Source organism: Panthera uncia (assembly GCF_023721935.1).
Source record: "Panthera uncia isolate 11264 chromosome A3 unlocalized genomic scaffold, Puncia_PCG_1.0 HiC_scaffold_11, whole genome shotgun sequence".
Taxonomy (NCBI): Eukaryota; Metazoa; Chordata; class Mammalia; order Carnivora; family Felidae; genus Panthera; species Panthera uncia.
In genome coordinates, this window is record NW_026057578.1 from 18625142 (window position 1) to 18640362 (window position 15221).

Genomic DNA, 15221 nt, shown 5'->3' on the forward strand with positions numbered 1-15221 from the left:
CTCTGTTAAGCCATCTCAAACTTAACCAGAAGAGGGACAGGGAAACTCATTGGTGGAAAGAGTATTAAAATTACTGATTTTATGAATCACCTAAAATTACAGATTTTAGAAATCATCTTGTTCTGATCTATTATCAGAGAAAATTGAGTTTGCTTTATTTCCGTTTATATTTTTTTCATTTCTGCTAGAATTTTAATAGTTTTAAATTGCTAGTTTGTATTTTTTTTCTTTTTAAATTTTTTTTTTAACGTTTATTTATTTTGGGGACAGAGAGAGACAGAGCACGAACAGGGGAGAGGCAGAGAGAGAGGGAGACACAGAATCGGAAGCAGGCTCCAGGCTCTGAGCCATCAGCCCAGAGCCCGACGCGGGGCTCGAACTCACGAACTGTGAGATCGTGACCTGAGCTGAAGTTGGACGCTTAACCAACTGAGCCACCCAGGCGCCCCTAGTTTGTATTTTTACAACCACATTTTACTCTCCTTCCTCCCTGCCTCCGGCCCTGGTTTTTCTGTTTGTGTATAGTTTTGATGGAAATGAATTAGGAAAGGAGATTGATGAGATTGGGTTACTCAGCTTCCTAAAAGGTACTTTATCTCTCCTCACAAAGTGATGAGATGCTGCTTTTTTCACAGGGCTGAATTGCAGCTGCCCAAGCAACAAGTGGACCTTTAAAGATGCATACAGGGCTGCAAGAGATGAAGGGAGAAAGTGGAGAGACCAATGAAGGGAGGAAAAAGCATGTTTCCTGGGTAAATAGTATGCTTCTGAATTTTAACAAGTTTCTTGCCATACTTTGTAACTCCTAAGTCTTTAAAGCTATATTTAGTCTTTGTGTTATTGTTAAACATTCTTTATTTTCTCCTCCCTCGGTTTTTATTGCTGAGCTCTTTGATCAAATGATTTTTTTTAATTAATCTAAAAATATTTATTGAATATATAATTTAGGTGAAATCCTAGATGCCTTGATAGGAACTTCTTCTACCTTAGGCTGGTTATTGGATATAATAAAAGTTGAGCTGTGTATTGTGTCTCTCTGATGTGCAAGTTTAGTCTGAGGTCAGCTTTTAGTTTGAGTGCAAGACTTATACTTCTGCTTCATTAAATAACTGACTTGAAAAACTAGAACACTTGTTTGAATGCCACTTACCCAAACCATACTCTCAGGCTGCCCTCAGGAATAGGAAACACTTTTCAATGCTAAATATAATACTAAAGACAAAGCAGATGAGCAAACAATTAATGTAAGCCTTCATTTGCTGAACTAGATGTGACCTACTTATGGTTTTGGGGTGTTTTTTTTTTTTTGGTCATTTATTTATCAAGTTGTGAACTCAATTTATTCTGTTTCTAAGCCACTTACAAGCTTTAGACTTTCGCATTTTGTTGTTGTTGGCTGTTGTTGTTAAACTTATTAAATAAAGGAAATCTATTGTATTAGTCTTCATTATAAAGTTAAGAACTTCAGTGTGCTGAATAGAAGTTTTTGGAAAGAAAGGGGAGGAAATGGAGTCAGAGCCAGTGATGGTATGTAATGCTGGAAGTTCTGTGTTCAGCGTCCTGACGTAGACAACTGCACAGCAACATCACTCCTCCGCAGGTTTGGGGCTACCCAGTCCATGGGAATGTTTCTACTGTTGGAGCTTCTGGAACTTCCTGCCTTATGGCGGACTGCAGCAGGACTACTGTTAGATATAGGACACATTCCAGCTTGCTCATTCTTTAAATTTGAGGTGTAGATTGAGTAAAAACTACTTCGTGGCCTTGCATGTCAATCCTCTAAATTAAAAAGAGCATAAGATAAGTTTTTTCACATGTGAACTTTTATATACATTTTCTAATGCTCACCTTCACGCCAACTGTTCCAGTCATCCTGGTCTCCTTGCTGTCTGCAGTCAATCCAGAGTCAACCCAGAAATGTTCCTGCCTCAAATCTTGTCCTTTCAGATAGCTACATGACTTCTGCCCTCTTTCATCTTCAGGTGTCTGCTGTGGGGACAGAGTTAATAGGAAAGGCAAAGCCAAAATTGGACTCATGAGGAATTCTCTGTTATTTCAGTCTGTTTACCTACTACCTGGCGACACTGAGCCATCTTGCCTCGCTCCAGCCTAGCTCATTGTCCTGCTCCACTCGTACCTATCAAGTACGATGTTTTGTTTACACTATACATCATGCTTTTTCTATGTTCCCTTTAAGAGCTTTCAAAATTGATCTTTGACTCTTAAAGGCACATACCATTTGACCCAGCAATTGCATTTCTAGGAATTTATCTCACATTTAACCTCATGCAGGTATGCAGGTAGCCCTGTTCCCCTTCGGCCTCTGTTGAATCCTCATGCGTACTTCCTATCCCAACGGCACTTGCACCGAGACTCGTTAGCTCTTGCTACCGTTATTTTGTTGTGGCCATGTGTCATGTCCCCCTCTAATAACTTGGGCAACTGCCTGCTTATTTGCCTAAATTGCAGTGGACTGGAGACATTTGCACAGTAGCTGATTATATCCCCTTTCAGGTTTCTTCTTTTGAACTCCTGTTCCCTTACAGCAATGTTCCCTTAAAGCAATATGGCTGGAACTCCTGTTTGCTTGCAAATATCACAAACTGTTACACTTTTTGTGTTGTGTTTTTTAGATATTTAGGTAATTAAGCATATAAGCATGTACTGGTGGTACTCTACTTGACAGCACACTAGAATCACCTCAGAAGCTTTATAAAATACCGATGCCTGGTCATTCCTCCGGAGATTCTGAGACAATTTATCTGGGATGCGGTGTAGGCATTGGCATTTTGTATTTAATTTTTTGGTAATTTTTTAAAATTCCAGTATAATTAGCACACAGTGTCATACTAGTTTCAAGTGTACGATACAGTGATTCAACACATGTATGCATTACTCACTGCTCATCATGATAAGGGTACTTGTTTCCCTTCACCTGTTTCACCCATCCCCCACCCACATCCCCTCTGGTAACCATCTGTTTGTTCTTTATAGTTAAGAGTCTGGTTTTTTGCTTGTCTCTCTTTTTCTTTGTCCATTTGTTTTGTTTCTTAAATTGCATAGATGAGTGAAATCATATGGTATTGGTCTTTCCCTAGCTTATTTCACCTAGCATCATACTCTAGATTCATCCATGTTGTTGTAAATGGCAAGATTTCATTCTTTTTCATAGCTGAGTAATATTTCTGTGTGTGTGTGTGTGTGTGTGCGCGCGCGCATGCACGCATGTGTGTGTACATACTACATCTTCTTTATTCATCTATTGATGGAAACTTGGATTGCTTCCATAATTGGTTGCTTCAATAAATGTAAGGATGCATATATCTTTTCAAATTAGTGTTTTCTATTCTTTGGGTAAATACCTAGTAGTGGAATTACTAGATCATGTGGTAATTCTATTTTTAATTATTTGAGGAACCCCCATACTGTTTTCCACAGTGGTTGCACCAGTTTGCATTCCCACCAACAGAGCACGAAGATTCCTTTTTCTCCACATCCTCACCAATACTTGTTTCTTGGTTTTGATTGTAGCCATTCTGACAGGTGTGAAGTGATATCTCACTGTGGTTTTGATTTGCATTTCCCTGATGATGAGGGATGTTGAGCATCTTTCCATGTGTCTATTGGCCATCTGTATGTCTTTGGGAAAATGTCTGTTCACGTATTCTGCCAATTTTTAATTGAATTATTTGGTGTTTTTTGGTGTTCAGTTGTATCAGCTCTTTATATGTTTTAAATACTAACCCTTTATCAGATGTGTCATTTGCAAATATCTTCTCCCATTCAGTAGGTTGTCTTTTAGTTAATTGTTTCCTTTGCTGTGCAGAAGCTTTTTATTTTGATATAGTCCCAATTGTTTATTTTTTCTTTTGTTTCCCTTGCCTCAAGAGACATCTCTAGAAAAATGTTGCTATAGACAATGTCAGAGAAATTATTGCCAGTGCTCTCTTCTAGGATTTTTATGGCTTTGGGTCATTTAGATATTTAATACATTTTGAGGTTAGTTTTTGTATGATGTAAGAAAGTGGTCCAGTTTCACTCTTTCGCATGTAGCTGTCTAGTTTTCCCAACACCATTTGTTGAAGAGACGTTTTCCCTGTTGTATATTCTTGCCTCCTATGTCAAAGATTAATTGACCATATAATCATGGGTTTATTTCTGGGCTCTCTATTCTGTTCCATCAATCTATGTGTACCATACTATTTTGATTACAACAGCTTTGTAGTATGTCTTGAAATCTGAGGTTACGATACCTCCAGTTTTTTTGTTCTCTTTTTAAGATTGCTTTGGCTATTCGGGGTCTTTTGTGGTTCCATATAAATCTTGGGATTATTCTAGTTCTGTGAAAAATGTTATTGGTATTTTGCTAGGGACTGCATTATTTAATGTACCTTGTTTTGCATAGTATGAACATTTTAACAATATTTGTTCTCCCAATCCATTAGTGTGGAATATCTTTCCATTTGTTTGTGTCCTCTTCAATTTCTTTCATCCGTGTTTTATAGTTTTCAGAGTACAGGTCTCTCACCTCTTTGATTAGGTTTATTCCTAGGTATCTTATTGTTTTTGGTGTAATCGTAAATGAGATTGATTCCTTTATTTCTCTTTCTGCTGCTTCATTATTGGTGTATAGAAATGCAACAGATTTTTGTATATTGGTTTTATATCCTGTAACCTTACTGAATTCACTTATCAGGTCTAGTACTTGTTTGGTGGAGTCTTTAGGTAGGCATCAGCACTTTAAAAAACAGCCTGGGAGGTTTCCCTGTGTGATCAAGTGTGAGGACCAGAAACACTATTGATTTTTCTATATTGGTGATGACTCTGGTCATTTTAAACTCATCATAACCATGTAAAGGATTCCTTTGGGTTTATGAATATACAATGGTGTTATATATAAAAACTTTTTGCCTCTGGATTTATAGTATTTGTATTTCTTATTTGTTTTCATGTTACTTCATATTGGAAATAAGTTCTGACACTCTATTAACAGTGATGATTAAATACGTCTTCATTTTTTGCCTATTTTTAATGATTACATGGCTCATTTCTTCTTTGAAGTATAATATTGGCATTTGGTTTTAAATAGATACTCTAATAAGGGGAAGAAAGTACACCTTTATTATTCGTTTTAGAATTTTTAAATTAGGAATAGGTATTGAATTTTAACGGCTGAATTTTTGGTATCTGTTAACATGACACGGTTTTAATTTAAGCTATTCTTAGATTATGTTTACTATTATTTTCTTTTAGACTTGAGCATAAATTCTAAGTAAGCTTTGTCTATAGTTTTCTCTCTTTAGCCAGCTTTAGGACCAGGTTAGTACAATAAACTATATAATGTGTATCTTGGCCTATTTTAGGTGTAATTTCTATATTATGAATTGTTTCTGGAGAGTTTGAAAGTACTCACTAATAAACCATCAGAGGCTAGTGGCTGTGTGGGAGTGTCATTTTTTTAAAGATGTTAGTCTAGTTAGGTATTCTATTTCTGCCAGTGTTAGAATTTTACATTTTTAATAGGAAATCCATTTATTTAATTTTATCCAAACTTATTAAGCACATGACACTCCCTTACAATTTTATTGCCTTTATGTCCTGTTTTCCAACTTCATCATTTCCTTTTTTGAAAAATTTAAATTTACGTTTAGTCTGTTCACAGGAAATTTATTAGAAATAGAAAACTTTATTAGGTTGTTATTATTAATAATTATTAATTATTAGAAATGAGAAAACTTTTAACATATAAAAAGAGGCTGTGAAAAATCAGTTTCCACTCCTGCTCCTCAGGTGGGCAGTTCCCTCTCCTACGCAGCAACTCCTGCCTATTTCTTAAGGTTCCTTCCAAAGTATTTTGGGTTTTGCTTTCAAAATCTCTAACTCCTTTCTTTAAAAAAAAAATTTTTTTTTAATGTTTATTTTTGAGAGAGAGAGAGACAGAGCACACGAGTGGGGGAGGGGCAGAGAGAGGGAGAGAGAATCTGAAGCACGTGCCAGGCTCTGAGCTGTCAGCACAGTGCCGGACGTGGGGCCCGAACTCACGAGCCGTCAGATCATGACGAAGTCGGACGCTTAAGTGACTAAGCCACCCAGGTGCCCCTCTAACTCGTTTCTTTAAAAAAAAAAAAAGTTTCTCTAGGTTTTTTTTGTTGTTTGTGTCTCAGTATTATTAGCTGGTGTGCTTAGTTTTTTTTTTTTTTTCTTAACAGTACTGAAAGCAATGTTTGTCTTATGTTTTTTTCATTGTCCATAGATACCTTGTGTAGTGATTTTGTTACATTTTCTAACTTGATTATTGTCATTTCAGAGCTTATCTCTTTCAAGCAGATTATTGTTGGGTTTTGTCTTCTGTTGAACCAGTCTTGAAGATTCTATAACTTATGTGTAAATTTATCCTCTTTAATTCATGGTTGTTATTGCATTTGTCATATTTTCTATAAATGATTTGTTTCTTGATTTTTATATTAGTTGTCTCTTTTCTGTTATACCTTCTGTTTTGGAGAATGTTTTTTTTCTTTCCTTTTAACTTTTAAACATTTTAAAGGTGAACAATCTTTTGAGTTTTCTTAGTGCCAAAAATAACATTTGTTTCTATATTTATTTACTCTCATCAAAGCAAAGAGGAACTTTTCTTTCCTTCCATATAAGGAAACTTCACTTCTCCCTGTTTTGGCTTCCTCTCTCCTTATCTACTCCCATTATTTTCCCCTTTCACATTTTACATTTGTTCTGTGAGGTGTACTAATCTTCGGGGCTTCAACCTGGTGCTCACAAGTATTTTGCTATTCTTGATTCGGTTAGTTAACAACCACCGAGGTCTCACTCTAAGCTGGACGGACGCTGAGGTTGGTGCAGGAGATGTAAAGATGAAAGCAGTTCGGACCCTGCCTTCAAGGTCCCCTGTCTGGTTGAGGAGGTGGCGTGCATGCAGACTAACAGTGGCAAAAGATGTGATGTGTCAGGTATCTCGGAGACACGGAGGGAGGGAGAGAGTGAAGTTTGGTGAGTCAGCAAAGGCATCCTGGGAGCTGAGTTATATTGTACCAGTAGAGCTTTGCAAGATAGAGGATAAAACAAAAGGGCAAAAGCCTGAAGATACCCAAGTTCATCATAGCCTAAAGGTACCCAAGTGGCTGGAGATGAGACTGAACAAAGGGATGGTGGGCCAGATTGTAAAGCACCTCGAATGCCTGTCCAACAAGTTCCAGTTTGTCGTATCCTGTGGGCTGCATCACAACGGTTTTAAAGCAAGGGGGCACCATGCTCGAGTTTATATTTAGAAAGATAACTGTGGCTCTCAGGTGAAGCATGGGCTGCAGGAAGTCAGTTAAGCAGCTATGGCAGTCATCCAGGTAAGAGATGTTGGGAACTCGAACAAGGTGGTAGCAGTGGTGATGGAAAAGAGAGAATGAGGTGTTTTGAAGCAGTGTCTAAAAGCGCTAGGGTCTGACTCAGGTGAGATTGGGAATTAGTGGTTGACTGAGAGGGGTTGGTTGGTTTGTTTTAGGGAAGGCGATGACCAACAGTGGAAACACTGGCCAGCTTATGGAGTGGGGTAATGGATGCAGGGGGGCTGCAGAGACTTATTTGGAGAGACAAGAGTTCATTTTAGGACTTGTCGAATTCAGGAAACCCTGAAGAGATGTAGGGAAACATATCTAGGAGCAGTTAGAAGCATGGGTCAGAAAGTCAGGTGTGTTGTGAGGGCTGGAGATAAATGGGTGGGACACACTTGCTCTGAGGATGTCAGAGTCGTGAGAATAGACATAAACCCAGAGGTAGAGCATGTAGACAGAAAATAAAAGGGTTGGGATGGCCTCTGGGCAAAGACCAGTTCTTTATGTTCAGGAAATGGAGACGTCCTGGGCACTCTGATAACATGTCCCACACAGGGTGGTGAGAGCTTTTTCACATGGCTTATTTTATCTTCTCAATAGCCCTGTGTATGGAAATTATTACTACTCTGTGGGCCAGAAAACTAAGACTCCAAGGCATTGTTACTAATCTAGTTAGTGGGACTGCAAACCAGATCAAAATGCCAAATCGATGCTAGAAGAAGAAAGAGCCGTGTGGAAGAGATGATTTCCTATAAGGGACAGTGGCCAGCAGTGGCCACCACAGGTCCAGTAGGATAAGAAGCCAAGCCACTGGTTTTCCCAGTTAGAAAACTGGTAGCGATCCCAGCCTGCCCAGTTCCCACAGAGTTCCTAAGTCAGCTCTCACTGGAGTGTGGAGAAGCTGAGGAAATGCAGGTGGCTATTGACTGCAGCTTTTGGAGACGGCTCAGTGGGAGAGGATTGACAGGATACCTTGTCTGCCGGGTGGCATCACTGTGTTTACAGATCAAGTGTTTTGAATTGCTCATCTTTTTTTTTTCTTTGAGGTCTTATGTCTTACATTGCCTTGTTTCTAGGCTTCTGCTAAAAAAAAAAAAAAAAAAAAAATCAAAACTCTGCTGGATTTCTTTCACATAATCTGCTTGTTTAACTTGTTTTCTTGGAGTTCTTTTTTTTCTCTTCCCTTTTACACATTGCTTTTAGATATTTCCAGGCTGTGTCTTAGTGACCCTCTTTGATTGCTAATTAGGTGAGACCCTGGGAATTCCTCCTTGTTTCTTTGAGGTCTTTCCATTCTGGAAGTGGTTTTCTTCTGTCATTTCAATCTTTTGTTCAATTCAGCTTCATCCAGAATGCTAATTCATAGCCTGTGTGTGTCTTCTGGATAAGAATTTGTTCTTACACTCTGACAACAGGAGAGCCCAGTGCTGAGAGCACGTACTCTGGAACTAGGGCCTGCCTGGGTTCAAATCCTGACCCTGCTGTCTACTTGCTAGCTGAGTACCCTGGGAGTTACTTAGCCTTTTTGTGCCTTAGTTTCTGCACCTGTGGTTGGAGGCGATAATACCAAGGGTTGTGCTGAGGACTAAATGAACTGCTGCATCGCGAGCGTGCAGAATACACAGTGTCCGGTGCGTGTCATGTGTTCTGCTGTTGTTATTGCTGTTGGTGTTGTCTTGGAGGAAATAGGAGAGATTACCTTTTCTTGATTATCTTTCGGACCACACAAATTCTAAGTGATACCTTTATAGACTATTAGAGCCTTACTTGAAAAACTAGGAATAAGTAAATTCTGGGAGCCAGGTAGCATTCCTTCAGATTTTAAAGTAATTCAGCAATGAACAACTTTGACTTAGGTCCAGATGCCACATCTGGATGCCCGTTGTGTGACCTCACCCTCCCCATGGCAGTGTTTGATTGCTCTCCCTAAAATACAGGCTGTAAAATTTTTATTTCTACCTTACTGAATAGTTATTTCAAAAAACTGTTAGTTAATTTTGCTTACCCCATCTGCAAATAATAGATGCTGGCCAACCAGCGCACAGAAGTTAAGTGATTTGCTTGAAGTCCATGATGGAGTTGGATTTCAGCCCATGGTCTGTGTGTGACTCCAGTGGTATTAAAAGAGGAGAAAAAGTTCACTGGGATGTAAATACATCAAATTATCTACAATGCTGTCTTAGCTCAGGCTGCTGTAACAAAATACCACAGACTGGGTGGCTGACAAACAACAGAAATTTATTTCTCCCAGTTCTCATAGGCAGAAGTTGAGATAAGGTACCAGCATGGTCAGGTTCTGATGAGAGCCCTCTTTTGAGTTACAGGTGGCCTTTTTCTTATTGTATCCTCCTATGGTGGGGAGGAGACAGAGCTCTCTGAGGTCCTTTCTGTGAGGGCATAATCTCATTCCTGAGAGCTCCACTGTCATGAACTAATCACCTCCCAAGGCCCTGTCTCCTAATACCATTACATGGAGAGTTAGAATTTTAATGTGAATTTTGGGGTGGACACAAACATTTAGTCCATAACAAGTACCAATCCCTAAAGGTATGGTTATGAGCTCTCCACAGTGATTTTTTTTTAACAGCAAAGGTGTGCTATTTTTATAAGCAGAAGAAAAACATAATTCCTTGAACAAACAAAAGGGTAATATCTAAGTGTTTGCATGATAGAAATAATAAGGTGAAATCATATCAACTACACTCTTGTTTTTAAGGAAATTGAGTAGACTTATGAATGAGGGGGACAGTATTTTAAGAAATGATTGACAGAATTTGCATAGTCTCAGCTCTCAACATGTTTATTAACTATAAAGGAAAGAAAAGACAGTAACTTTGTAGCAGAGAAAGCATCTTAACCAAGTGATCAAGGTGAACTATCAACAGTTAGAAGACATACTAATATAATGACCCCTATGATATGATGTACTAAGGAGAATACATCATCTCTGTGTTATTTTTGTCAAAAATGCATAACCTCAGGAGAATGGGTTAACTAGGTGATAGGGATTAAGGAGTACACTTGTCATGATGAGGATAGAGCGTGTTGAATTACTATATTGTACACCTGAAACTAATATAACACTGTATGTTAACTAACTGGAATTAAAACTTAAAATAAAAAAAATGCATAATCTCAGTGTAGTCATGAGAAAACATCAGGCAAACCCAAATCAAGGGGCAGTCAGAAAAATAACTGATTAATACTCTTAAAAAGTGTCAAGGACACAAATGGCAAGGAAAGATCGAGGTTCTGTCACAGGCTACAGTAGACTAAGAAATAACTACATACAATAGGATTCTAGATAAGACAGAAAAAGGACATTGCCAGAGAAAAAGTTGTGCAACTTGAAAAAAATTTTTGGTTTAGTTAATAGTATTGTTCCAATGTTAACGTCCAGGTTCTGTTCGATGTGCTAGGCTTATGTAAGGTGTTAACATTACAGGAAGCTGGGCCAGGGATATATGGAAACTCTGTTATTTTCGCAACTTTTCTGTAAGTCTAAAATTAGCTGAAACTAAAAAATTTGTTTAAAAAAGAAAATTTTGATAGGATTCATTACCAGAGTTTTCTGTTTTCTCCCTGTCTCATTTTCTTTTCAGTAAAAAGCCATCATAGGCTAGAGAAACAATTTGGTCCTGGGTAGACACTGGCTTAAGAATAGGAACAAAGCTTGGAGGTCAGTCCCCCTCTCTGAGTGGGTAAATGATAATGGTGATTTGCCACAGTGTTGCCTGTGGGCTCAGTTTTGAATATGTTAAATTTCCTAGACCTTTCTAAAGCTGTGCTGATGGGAGATTTTTCTGAAAATTTTGTGAGGCCAAGCGGGCAGAAAATTAGTGCAAGATATTGCACTTAAGGAAAAACAGAAATCCAAACCAGAACTTACACAGAGTCATGGGTCCAAAGATATCAATTAGTACCCTGGCATTCTCTTAAGATATTGCCTCACTGCTGCTGAGGCCAAAACGGGCCTTGAAATCGGTACACATCCACGCAGAGATGACCAAACCCAAGCAGTCCTCTGGAAGCATATGTAGATGAAAGTCTCTCCTTGGTCATTAGGAAGCAGCCAAGTTTTAAAGTCTTGTAAACAGAAAAATTGTAAAAATTAGAGGTTTATAACATGTTCAAATGAAGAACATTGCAAAGAGATAGCAGACTGAGAGTCTGCGTGAAGTCTAGGAGGATTTGGACTCTGTCAGAGTACAGACTGCTCTGTCCACAGGACGGAAGATGCCCCACCAGGCTGGGACTGACATTTTGGTTGCTGCAAAGTTGAGCTCACTATATAGTCAATATATATATATATATATATATATATATATATATATATATATATATATATATATATGGAGGTTGAATATCAGGTTTGTACCTGATGAGGTATAGCCTGATGAGGGATTGTTTCCCAGATGCCCTGATGTAAGGAGAGGACAGCTCTGCACAAATGGCAGGAACAGTAAGGCTCCTGGAAAGCTATACCACTTCTAAAAATGAGAGGGGAAATCTCGTGTGTCTCCATTGAGTTTGGTTGGTATTAAACCAATTCTGGCCCACCCAATTAAGAATTTAATAATCTCACTGAACTAAAAAGACAAACTTTGTATTTCTGTACTTCCGAGCTGGAGACTCGACTGTTTTCAGTCAGCAGATATTTTGTGAGCACCCATTATGTGCCAGGCACTGTGTTAGGCCCTGAGAATAGAGCAGTGATCAAGACAGTCATGGTCCCTGCCCTCATGGAGCTCTGTTCCTCTGAGCTCTGAGGCTGAACCAGCCAGCCCACTCACTCAAAGTTGCCTCTTCTAAAATGGCTTGATTTATACCAAGATAAAAGTTTGCCCACATGTAATCCTAGAATTTAAAAACCTCTTTATACATATTTTGTTATTTTAGTTGCCTTCCAACAATACTTAAAAGGTGTGTTTTCATGTGTATTTCATATGTTTCATATACATAATTTTGAAGTAGTATTTGGTGCCTTTAATCATAAAACCTGCCCCCCTCCTGACCATTCCCCTCAGGCTCTGATGTTGAAGACACTTTGGGAAGGCTTAGTGGGCTTGCTCAGTGCTTCTGGCAATCAGACATATGTTTACCAAGGCAGAGTGAGCTTGGAGAGAGGCAGCGCGGCCAGCTGGCAGTGTCCAGAGGGAGCCACCTCTTCTCTGCTGCATAGACATTTCTCCCTTCCTGAATTTAATCTCTTGGGTCAGATTCTGAGTTAAGCCTCAAAGCGATGGACCAACTAGAGTGGTGCTAACTCACTTGATTCCACAAACTGTTAGTAATCTCTTCCTTGGCCCTCCTTCCAGAGGCTCTGGGCTTTCTTAAGTAGAGATTTGTCCTCACGCCTTGAGTTGGTAAAATACGAACGGTTATGAATTTTTAGTTACTGTATTTGAAAAGTACAGTGCATAAATGATGAGCAGCATACCTTATTTGTCAGAGGAGTCAAGGATAAGCTATTGGTTGACAATTTGGAAGACTCACCTCTAGTAACCCAGTGGAGTATATAAATGGTTGGTCATTTTTTTGAAGCACTTTTGCAGAACAAAGTCCACATTCATCAGCAGAGCTTTTTGCCATCTGATTCGGATTCCTCTCCAGCCACAAATCTTCCAACCCACCCTTACATAGCTTGTCTTATGCCCTGGTCGGCTGTGTACTGTGTACTTCTGCATTATGAGGTTTTCTCTGCCCTCAAGTCCCAGGTCATCCAGTCCCCTTCTCCCCCATCCCCCCATAAATCCACCTTTGGTCTTCCTCTGGCATTGTTATCCGTTTGATTTTCTGGTGTCCCAGGCCCGTTGTAGCACATCTCCTATGGCACACATGGGCCCCCATTCTGTGATGCTTCTGTTGACATGTCTTCCTCCTGTCCTGGATTGTCAATCAACTCCGTGAGGTGTCAGGGACTTGTGCATTCATCCACATGTTCTCTGTGTGTATCCAGCATAGTGATTGAGTACTCATACTGTTCTAGCTACTGTCTAAGCACTTTATATATATTACCATGTTTAATTGTCACACTAACTGTATGTGTGCCACATACTTGCTCATTATTAAGCTTTCCCTGCCCTTCTCTGCCTTCAAGTCCCAGATCATACAGTTCCTGCCACCCTCTCCTCACCCCCACGTAGCTGTCTTTGGTCTTCTTCTGGCACTATAATGAGAGAGAGATATTGTCATCCTTTTCTATTTATTTAACAGATGAGGAAACTGAGGCACAGAAAGGTTAAAAATTCTGCCCAAAGCTACAAAGTGGTGGAGTTGGAATTTGACTCCAGGTGGTCAGTTAGGAGTCATGGCTTCTAACCACTGCTTGGTATGCTCCAAGCCCATACTCTTTGCTGTATGCTATACTGGCATAATAACAGCTAGCATTTATCAAACACCAGCTGCGGCAGGAACTGGGCTAATGTTGAATGTTTATTATCTTACTTAATCCTCACAGAACTCCCATGATTCAGAGGGCTTAGGGCTGAGACACTTGTAGGCAGTACTACACTGGGCGCCTCGTAAGTGTTTTCAACTAGATGAACAATTGGATGAATAACAGTAGGGACAGAATTTGGGCAGATAACTAATGTGTATTGAGTGCCTTACATTTTTTCCTGTAGGAAGGTTTTTCCCAGTATTTTATTATGAAAAATTTCAAATGTTCTGCAAAGTGGAAGAATTCCACAGTGAGCAACCATACACCCACCACCAGGTTTTGACCATTAACATTTTACTCTATCCTGTCCATTTATTTAGCCATCTATCCACATTTTTTAATGTATTTTCCCTCAGTGCTTCAGCATACGTATCAGTAAGTAGAGGTCATTATTTATAAGCTTACGTTTTTTTTTCTTTTGAGGTAAGATTTGTACATTTCATTGCAGTTAAATTTTAACTGTACTTGTGCTGAGTTTTGACAGAGGCATACACCTATGCAGCTCAAACTCCTACGAAGATATTATCATTACCCAGAAAGTCATGTCCTGTCCCTTCCTAGTCACTGCCCACCCCTAATTCCCAGAGGAGTGTATACTATTTTTATATTGTATATTTACATGCTTTTTTTTGTTCCAAAAGAGTTTAAGGTGACTCATTCAGATCCATAAAATTCAGCAAGAAATAGGTGGAAAAAAAGAAACTAAGGAATATTAAGGTGCTCTCCTGGCTCCAGTGTGATATGCCAGGCATTTTTATAAGTAATATATTACTTAATCCTCGCAGGGGTATGCATAATTATTTCATTTTATAGATGGAGATGCTACAAACTTGTGTAGCTAATAAGTAATAGGGACTCTTTGACTCTGAAGTCCATGATTTTTCCACTGTAGCTCAAATAAAGCAAGACAACAGGTAAAATAAAAGCTTCTCTTAAAAGCAAATACGATCTCCAATAATATGTGCTCAAGTATTTGTAAAACTGTGTTACCTCTTCATGTTGGTGGATGGTGAGGTGGGGTCATTAAAATAGTCCTGCAGTATTTGCAAAGAGCCTTAAGGTCTAGGTTGGCTTTGAGTCCTGTATGGCCCTAAAGATGGGATTCCATGTCCTCAGTAGGAGAAAAAAGGCAGCTTTTCCAGAATCGGTGATAAAAATAGGAAGTCTTGGGGCACCTGGCTGGCCCAGTCAGTAGAACATATGACTCTGGGTGCCTGAGTGGCTCAGTCAGTTAAACTTCTGACTCTTGGTTTTGGCTCAGGTCATGATCTGACAGTTTTGTGAGTTCAAGTCCTGCATTGGACTCTGTGCTGGTGGCGAGGAGCCTGCTTGGGATTCTCTCTCCCTCTTTCTTCCTCTACCCCACGTGTGCTGTCAAGGTCTCTCAAAGGAAAAAAAAAAAGAATATATGACTCTTGATCTTGGGGTTGTGAGTTCAAGCC

The 15221-nt window shown here is 39.2% G+C and overlaps 1 protein-coding gene across 4 annotated transcripts in view; it reads left to right on the top strand.

The window, feature by feature from the left end:
- The window catches only part of ZHX3 (zinc fingers and homeoboxes 3), a 117360-nt gene that overhangs the window by 54651 nt on the left and 47488 nt on the right, over nucleotides 1-15221 (top strand). For all 4 annotated transcript variants that reach the window (XM_049650785.1, XM_049650784.1, XM_049650783.1 and 1 more), the window contains one exon: nucleotides 636-752. The gene's annotated coding sequence lies outside the window, so the exon portion shown is untranslated. The remainder of the gene's footprint in view (nucleotides 1-635; nucleotides 753-15221) is intronic.